The sequence below is a fragment of the Macaca mulatta genome, chromosome 4, assembly GCF_049350105.2.
Source record: "Macaca mulatta isolate MMU2019108-1 chromosome 4, T2T-MMU8v2.0, whole genome shotgun sequence".
In the NCBI taxonomy this organism is placed as follows: Eukaryota; Metazoa; Chordata; class Mammalia; order Primates; family Cercopithecidae; genus Macaca; species Macaca mulatta.
In genome coordinates, this window is record NC_133409.1 from 137,641,717 (window position 1) to 137,651,750 (window position 10,034).

Genomic DNA, 10,034 nt, shown 5'->3' on the forward strand with positions numbered 1-10,034 from the left:
ATGTGTATTTTTAAAAGCTATACACAGGTCATGTTTTAAATGTCTCCCTCCTAATAGTCCTCCCTCTCCCATTAGAGTCACTATATCTCCCCGATGCACCTCTTCTCCCTCTTCTCCCTCTTCTCTTCTGAGAAAGGAGGAAGAACTCTTTCCCCAAAAATCATCCTTTGATCTTTGGTCAGTAATGGGATGTCCTGGTTTGCCTGGGATAGCTCAGTTTTCCCAGATTTCCCAATTGTTTAATCTGATGTGTCCCATACTATGGTATTGGTACCACCAACATGTACCACCACTGGTATTGTTACCACCATTTTGGCATTAGTACCACCAATACCATAGTATGGGATACATCAGATTAAACCACTGGGAACTAATACCCTGACTCAGCATATCTGATACCCAGAATAATTCGTAGTTTCATACATCCCACTTTTTACATGTTGAAAAATTTTCAGTTATCAAATAAAAATATTACAATTCACAGTTTGCACTGTTTCAGTGTTTAAATTCTGAATACAAAAAAAAATTCCAAGTGGTCACATAGGATGACAATTAAAGTATGTAATTTACATTATCACTCCAGCTAAATATTTGCATATCAACTTCTGTCCCTACCAATAATAAGAAAGTTTCACCTGTGAATTAGATTGTCACAAATGCTCTCTTGCTAAGTATGTCATTCTGCATCCTCTTTTTTCTCAGTGGTTGCTTTTGATTGCTGCACAGCAATTCCTCTTGAGACCCTCCCACACTTTATTTTTTCTTTCCCTACTGATGGATGCAACATCCAAAGGTTGTTGTTTCATCACTGAAACCTCTGCCTCCCAGGTTCAAGTGATTCCTTTCATCTTTATGATGATCATTGTGTTATCATTGTTTATTTCAAATCTATTGTTTAAATGCAGGAGTAGGCCAGGCACAGTGGCTTACACCTGTAATCCCAGCACTTTCGGAGGCCGAGGCAGGCGGATCACCTAAGGTCAGGAGTTTGAGACCAGCCTGGCCAACAAGGTGAAACCCTGCCTCTACTAAAAATACAAAATTAACCAGACGTGGTGGCACATGCCTGTAATCCCAGCTACTCAGGAGGCTGAGGCAGGAGAATCACTTCAACCTGGTAGGCGGATGTTACAGTGAGCAGAGATCACACCACTGCACTCCAGCCTGGGCAAAAAGCGAAACTCTGTCTCAAAAAATAAATAAATAAAAACAAACCCAGGAGTTCTCTGCCAGGGGTTGGAGACATGAGCTGTTCCCTAAGCCTGATGACTTTTAATAATTGTGAATTTATTCACACACAAAAAAAATGTGTGTAGCGCATGCCAGAGGTCAACTGTGTAACTGGGTGTTTGTCTAATTAACTTCCATGTAAAATATGTTTATTTAGTAAAAGGTAAGAAATTAGGCCAGGCACAGTGGCTCACGCCTGTAATCCCAGCACTTTGGGAGGCTCAGGCGGGCAGATCACCTGAGGTCAGGAGTTCAAGACCAGCCTGGCCAACATGGTGAAACCCTGTTTCTACTAAAAATACAAAAATTAGCCAGGTGTGGTGGCAGGCGCCTGTAATCCCAGCTACTTGGGAGGCTGAGGCAGGAGAATCATTTGAACCTGGGAGGTGGAGGTTGCAGCAAGCTGAGATTGTGCCACTGCAGTCCAGCCTGGGCAACAAAGCGAAAGTGCCTCTCAAAAAAAAAAAAGTAAGAAATTAAAACAAGCTAATTTGAAGCTTACAGGTATATTAGCACAATAGTAACCACAGCAATTGCTTAGGAGTTAAACCAATTAAAGATTTTTTTTTTAAGGAGGGGTAGGTTATCACTGATATAGTTTAGAATTGCTGATTGCTGCTGCATGGTGATAATGAAAAGCAGACCAATTCTTACCCATTTAAATAGCCTTTAGTTAGTGTATGTCCTGCTGGACTGCTTTCACCACCTGCACTGTTACCATTCTCAGAAGTGTCCCAGATTAGATGATAAATTATTAAATATATAGTCAGTGGTTTCTTTGAATCTTTGTTTTTGCTTATATGGGGGGGGAAAATGGCTGTTGAGCACAACTGAGAGAGGAAAGAAGTCTGGAGCTATACAGCAAACAATGAGTTAATACTTTGAGGTCTTCTTCCTGGACTGGAATCTGCCTCCATGGCCCCGCTTCTCTTCCTTGGGGGTCACATGAAAGAAAATTAAGCCTCTTGCATGTGACAGCCCTTCAAATTGGGAAAGGGCTTGCTACAGATTGAACTGTGTCTTCTCCAAAAAAGATGTTAGAGTCCTAACCCCAATACCTGTGAATGTGACCTTAACTGGAACAGGGTCTTTGCAGATGAACAAGCTAAAATGAGGTCATTAGGGTGGGCCCTAATCCAATACCTGGTGCCCTTGCAAAAAAGGGAAGCTGTGGACAGAGGCAAGCACACAGGGAGAATGCCACGTGAAGATGAAAACAGAGACTTTGTATGTATTTTACATAGGAGTTAATGATGGAGCTACATTACAATGAATGCCAAAGATTGCCAGCGAACTGTCAGGAGCGAGGAGAGAGGCAAGGAACAAGTTCTCCCTCACAGCCCCCGGAAGAGCCAACCCTGATGACGCCTTGACCTTGGAATTCTAGCCTCCAAAACGGACAGACAGTAAAGTCTATTGTTTCCGCCCGCAGTGTGCAGGCGGCCCTAGGCACCTAACACGGGGCTCTTACGTCGCTTTCCCACGCCCCACCAGCTCTCCGCCCAACCACGACTCCCATCGCTTCACCCTGATGATTCCGTTTCCCCCAAAGTTCACAACTGAACAAAAGTCCCCTACTAGTCTTATACGGAGGCCATTGGTATCCGGGCCCCAAATCAGTCAGATTCTTCTATTCGTTGTCATCTCATTTCATACTGTTACACTCAGCTCATCATTCTGTTTGGTCAAAATATTTTTTGCATCCTGCAATACTTTTCAAAACATGAGCTCTCCTGACCAGCTTCAAATCATCCCGGAATGTAGTAAGTGTGCTTTTCAGGCTTTCATGCAAGTGAATGCTTGGAATGTTAAGCAGTTCAGGGTCAAAGGCAGAGTCTGGGACACACTGCCAGATACTGCCCTTGGGGATGACACTACTCCCTTAATCAGCACAACTTTTTGTGCTGACTTTGTACCTTGGTGCTTTTATTTCTTTAAATATTGTCCTATCTTGACCATAGTTACATCAAGTTATATAAAGCAAAGTTTTATAAATACAAAGGTAGTAATTAAGTCTTTCTCTTGACTTTTACTGTTATTTAATGAAGAGCTTTACTTTACGTGAAAAGTAATATTGGCTGGAGTGTTCCCTATTCCTGTTTCTCTCCACTATTCACATGTGGCCCAACCTCATCAGACGCTCCTGACGGCCTGGTTCCACCACCAGCAATGCTAAGTTCTGCCTTGCGGGAAATAATTACGCTCTTTAGGGATATCTTTGCACATTCAGAAAGTCCAGAGATGGTCAACCTGGGCTAGCATGGCACTCCCTGGTGTATGGGGACCTGGGCCCCTGCTGTCTTGCCCTCCCTCATGCCTGGCCTCTCTTCCCAGTGTCTCCTTGTGGCAGATACAGTGGCCACAGGGCTGAGAGCCTCTAGTGTCTGCCTCTAGCTGGCAGAAGAGAAGGAGGAGGGTACAGCCTCTCCCGTCTTAAGAACACACCCTCTCTCGCTCATCATTCCTGTTCTGTTCCACTGGCCGGGACCTAGACACTCCACCTTCTTCATATGGGCTTTGAAGACTGTGAAAGACTGCAGAGAACGTCCATTGGGAGAGTGCTGGCGATTTTGCTAAAATATGAAACAGGTTTAGAGGCTAGGCCATGTGTAGGAAACGTGGGGCTTGTAACTTTGGATTCCTTTCCAAAGTGTGGAATTTATCTGTAAAGTAAGTGTATTCGTTGGAATTTAGTTCAGCTGTAACAGAAAACCCCGCAGTAACAGTGGTTTGCTTCTGTTTCCCATGTCTGAATGTTTTAAATGACAGTAATGCCTACCACCGACTGAAGGCCTGCTGCATGCCAGGAACGGCCCTAGATACTTTCCATTTCACCTTCTGGAGACCCAGTAAAGGAGGGCCCCCCTTTGAAGGTGAAGAGACTAAAGCTTGGAGAAGGGAAGTAACTTGTCCAAGGTCACACAGCTCCTTCATGATAGAACCTGCAGGAACTTAAAGCTCTTTCCATTCCACTGACCACACCAGGGGATGACAAGTGCCACCCTCACTGCACCCAGGTCAACTAGACGGGAAGGGACATCACTCAGCTGACTGTCTGGTGACAGAAGCATGTTTTCCTGGACTGGCTTTCATAACATGTGTGCTAAATGGGTGAAAACTAAAACTGAAATGTGCATCCACACTCATCACCCCACACAGGCTCTTCCTGTTAATTTTTTTAAATACCGCAGAGTGATCTATTTGGGTTACACTTCTGGTTCACCAAGCACAACTATGAACCAGATATGAGACATAAACCGATGCCAAGGACGTCTGAGACGAGACCGCACGGAATGATGAGTCTCCAGGCGCTCAAGTCCTCTCTTCCTCCCCAAGTACCAAGTTTTGGTCAAAACAAACAAACTCGTGGCCCTGAATCTGGTGTGAGGCTCACCCCTGGTATCTTTCTCTATGAACTACGGCCCAGAATCATGAAGGGCCTGGGTGGTAGTAAAGCTTTCCAGGTGCGGGCACTTGGGGGCTCAGAGGCAAACAACCTCACGACCCCTTTTACTCGAGCAGTAACAGCTGCACTTCACACAGGGAAGTCAAGGTCAGAGATGCCAAGTAATTTGTCTCAAGTCACACAGCCTAAAAATAACAGAGTCAGGACTCAAACCCAGGACTTCTGACTCTGAGAACAGAGCTTGTTCTTGTTCCCGAGAAGTTCCCCCTCAATGTCTCCCCCTCTTCCCATCCCCTGCTGTGTGGAGCAGCAAAAGTAATTGGTAATTTCCAGAGGTGAAGCCCATCCATTGTGCGGGCACTGGGGATGGAGACTGCAGAGGGGGCCTGGTGTTTTGTGACCAGACATGCTGGGGGACAAGAGGGAGAGAGACAGAGACAGAGGCTGAGCGAGTGGTCCCCTTTCTGGGCAGATAAGCAGAAGGCGTGATCTAAAGAAGCTTATGACCTAGCTAAGGAGCCAAGACGTGACACCGGAAGAAACCACGACGCAATGTGAAAGCCACAGACTGCCGGTCAGCAGAGAGTAGGGCTGCCCTTCCACGGGGGTTCTGGGCAGAGGGTGGGCTGAAGCCAGCCCAGCCAGATTTGGACAAGGGAGAGAATGGAGAGGACCCAGTGAGAGGATGGAGAGGAGACTAGCCTGAAGTAGGGGATGACCCGGGAGGCACCCTCACCTTGAGGGTGGAGGCAGCACCATCCTCCATCGCGTGGGTGTTGCCATGAGTTTAATTCACTGAAGAACGTTTAGGTTGTTTCAGTCTTTTGTGATCACGATGCAATAATGATAGATTTCCCTTCCAGATCAATCCCTAAATGTAGAATTGCTCACTTAAAGCACAAAGAGTGTTTCCCAGGGTTTTTTTTCTTTTCTTTTCTTTTCTTTTTCTTTAGGCAGGGTCTCACTCTGTTGCCCAGGCTGGAGATTGCAGTGGTGCAATCATAGCTCACTGCAACCTTGAACTCCTGGGCTCAAGCAATCCTCCTGCCTCAGCCTCCTGAGTAGCTAGGACCACAAGTGTGTGCCACTACACCCAGCAAATGTTTTAATTATTTGTAGAGACAGGGACACCCTATGTTGCCCAGGGTGTTGTCAAACTCCTAGGCTCAAGTGATCCTCCCACCTCAACCTCCCCAGTAGCTGGAACTATAGGCGCATACTGCCACACCTGGCTACTTTTTGTAATTTTGGCAGAGATGGGGTTTCACCACGTTGCCCAAGCTGGTCTCAAACTCCTGAGCTCAAGTGATCTGCCTATCTCGGCCTCTCAAAGTGCTGGGATTACAGGTGTGAGCCACCGTGCTGGCCTTTCCCTGTTGTTCTAATTGCATTCCGTGTTGCCGGGTTTGATGGGTTTCTCCTGCCCTGCTCCCCTCTGTCTCCGCTGTGCTAAGACAGTCTCAGAGCTGCTGTCCTGCTTCTTGCCAGCTCAATGAGGTGGTAATGTGTGCCCTGATCATGTTTTTGAGAAAATGTAGAGAAATCAAGCTTTATAAACTCACTCTAAGCTTTTCAAATGTATGAGAGGGCCCGGGCCAATTGGTGAACTCCACATTGACTCAAATACAGTGAACAATCTCTTTTATGCGCTTTGGGAAAGAGCCCAGGTTTTCAGATATATCATCATTTTCAGGGCTTGTTTGTAATGGTGTCAGGAGGACATGACTCTGAGAGTGACCCCCATATCCCCAGCCACAAGATGGTGAAGCAGGTGCAAGACTGAGAAGTGGGTGGTTATAGAAGCAGGGCCAAACTGTGCTCCGTCCTAACCTTTTCTGAAATGTTGGTCCTAACGTAGGCATTCCTTATCTATCTCATCCCCTTCAGGGGCCTCAGGAATTTGTATTTGTGTTCACATAATATCTACAAGATGTGTTCTCAGCTGAGTTTGAAATATGTTGGAATATACTTTCAAAGACCAATGCAAAAACTTCGAGTTAACTCAGATGCTGTTTTACTTGTATGAGGGGAACCAATCAGCAGTGCTGACCAAATGAGTCAAAGGAGAAGGAGTTTTCCCCTCACTGACACAGAAGAAACTGCAGGGACCAGGGTGCTTTGAATTTCAGACAGGAAACAGACACATTTCATAAGTGCAAACCCTTCCTTATGTAAAATGTGCTGCTATATGAGAATGAAAATACCTTTGTGTTTAAAATATCATTTTGCTAAGCTGCCAAACTAAGATTTTGCTATGTAAAACAGCCTGCATCAAGGTTAGTTTCAAGCCAATTAAAATTAAATCTCAAAAGCAGTATTAAATTTGTACATCTCATATTCTAATATAGTTTCAAAAAGAAGCTTACAAGCCAGGCACTATGGCTCATGCCTATAATCCCAGCACCATGGGAGGCTGAGGTGGCAGGGTCGCTTGAGCCCAGGAGTTCAAGACCAGCCTGAGCAACATAATGAGACCATGTCTCTAAAAAAATTTAAGAAAAGCTGGGCATGGTGGCATGCACCTGTAGTCTCAGCTACTTGGAGGCTGAGGTGGGAGGATCGCTTGAGCCTGGGAGTTCAAGGCCACAGTGAGCCGTGATGGCACCGCTGCATTCCAGCCTGGGCAACAGAGCAAGACCCTGTCTCAAAACAAATAAACAAACAAAAAACTTACCTCCACCACATACACCAGTGATTTTTCCCCTAGAGAGAATAATATGCACATCTCCAGAAGTGTAGGGAGACAGGAGATAGAAGTGTATTTTCTGCTGTTGTTTAATTTTGTTATTGCTGTTTTATTTAACTAAATGAGGATTCATAAACGTTTTGGTTTTCTTTTTTTAATAGTTATTGTGGAGACAGTGTCTCACTGTGTTGTCCAGGCTCATCTCGAACTCCTGGGCTCAAGCAATCCCCTCACCTCAGCCTCCCAAAGTGTTGGAAGCCACTGCCGCCAGCCTCATAAAGGTTTTCATCCTGTAAGTCACGTGTGCAATTCACAGCTGCATTTTCTCACTAGTCCACCAGCACCCTGCTAGGTGGTGACAGACAGTGTCTTTGAATAAAGAGATCAAGATTTTACCAATTGTCCAGGGTGGCATGAGACAGGCAAGGAAGCCGGGTGTTCTGGTTTGGGGTTCACTATGTGGCCTACAGCTCCTTGTACATTCCACAGCAGCAATGGCCACACCGTTGCCATTTAATTGACTGTGTTCAAAGCATGGCAGAGTAAAAAGGCACACTTACTCACCCATGCTCACGGAAGACTGAACATTGAGGCCCCTCGTGGCATGTACAGTGCAGTTTTGAACCAGAAATGAGTTACTACAACTTAGTAATCAGTATGTCTTACAGCTGGGATGTCCAATCTTTTGGCTTCCCTGGGCCACATTGGAAGAAGAATTGTCTTGGGCCACACATAAAATATACTAACACTAACACTAACAATAGCTGATGAACTTTTTGAAAATGGCCAAAAAATCTCACAATGTTTTAAGAAAGTTTGCGCATTTGTGCTGTGCCTCATTCAAAGCCATCTTGGGCCACATGTGGCCTGCGGGCTGCGGGTTAGACAAGCTTGTCTTACAGCCCTATGTGACTTTCTAGAACAGCACTGTCCAGCAGAACTTTCTGTGATGACAATAAGCTGGCTAGGGTGACTGAGGGACTGAAATATCTACTTTTATTTAAATTTAGCTAATTTAAATTCCAATTTTAATAGCTACACATAGCTAGTGCTTACCATATTGGACAGCAAAGTTCTGGAAGAACCAGAACCTTTCTGAACTTTGATTTTTCCTTGGGTTTTCTGACCCTCTGTCAAAGCACAAACATGGCAATTGTAGGTACAGCGAGAGCCCTTGTTCTCCCCTCCCTCACCCAACTCCCCTGCCCTTTCTACATTCCCCCTTCCACCCAACGCCTTTAGAGCTTTCTAGGACCAAATATTATTTCTAATAACAGAGCTTTCTCATTCCAGTTATAATCACAAATCCCTCCGGGGGGAAAGTCTTATAGTGCAACAAATGGCCTATCCAAAGATTTCAGAAAATTACTTTTTAAAAAACCTTTGGAGTGGACTATGCGGGGAAATTAAATAAGTATCAGGTTGGTTTGAGTAAGTTATCACATATGCCCCATGAGTTTCAGGCCATGTTTTGAGAAGGCTTTTTTCACTGGTTGCAAATAACGGACAAATTGTTAATATCATGAGTGATCGAAGGAAGGGCCAGTTGCTGCCTTCAGAACAGGAAGAGCTCTGCAGGGAGGAGAATATTAATCAAGCCATCTGGAGAGCAGAGGACAGCCAGGAGAAAAACAAGCTTCTCCTTCATGTATAGGCAGCTCCTGGGTGAGGCTCCAGCAGTGTTTCCCAAACTTCCACGTCCTTGCACGCCACCTGTATTAAAAGGCAAATCCCCATTCAGCAGAGCTGGGTGATGCTGATGCCGTGGCCCATGGTGACCCTGCAGGCCTCGATGCCCCGAAGCTCACAGAGAGCGTCCGCATCTTCCAGCCCTGGCTCTCGGGTCTACCCTGCCTGCTGAAGGCTAGCTTCTCTTGAAACGAGCATCTTGGAGCCTATCTCCTTCTAGGAATTCAGCTCTGCTTTATAAACTCACCTGCTGCAACCAGCAATCTGCAGACCTCCAGGAAGTTGCCAGAACTCATCCAAATTTATAGGATAGGACTGGGCATGGTGGCTCATACCTGTAATCCCAGTGCTTTGGGAGGCCAAGGCCAGAGGATTGCTTGAGGCCAGGAGTTCAAGACCAACGTAGGCAATATAGCAAGACCCCATCTCTACAAAAAAATTAAAAATTAGCCAGGTGTGGTGGTGCGCGCCTGTAGTCCCAGCTACTTCCAGGCTGAGGAAGGAGAATTGCTTGAGCCCAGGGAGATCGAGGCTGTAGCAAGCTATGATCATGCCACCCTAGCCTCAGCAACAGAGGGAGATCCAGTCTCTAAAACAAACAAACAAACAAACTTGTAGTTCAGAAGCCCTGAGAGATTAGCTTTGGGAGATTTATATATACAATCTTCTTCCTGGATGCCTATGTAGGTGAGAAACCTGGGGTCATCCCTGACGCTGCCTGATCCTAACTCCCCACAAGTTGTTGCCCTCGCCTTAGCGCCTCTTAGACCTGTCAGCGTGATGTTCACCACCACTGCTGCCCCCATGGCTCAGGTTTGCATTGCTCTCTGCTCCCCTGTAAGCTGGCCTCCAGCAGTCCTTTGCTCATGCTGACTCCTCCTCCTTACGCCTCTGCTGGAAACTCTCCTTGTCCTCTAAGTACAGTTTTCCACCATTTCTTTTTTTCAGTCTTTCATTTTGGCACTAGCTAGAATGGTTTGGTTCCAAGTAACAGAAACCAATACAAGAGGTCAGGTGCGGTGG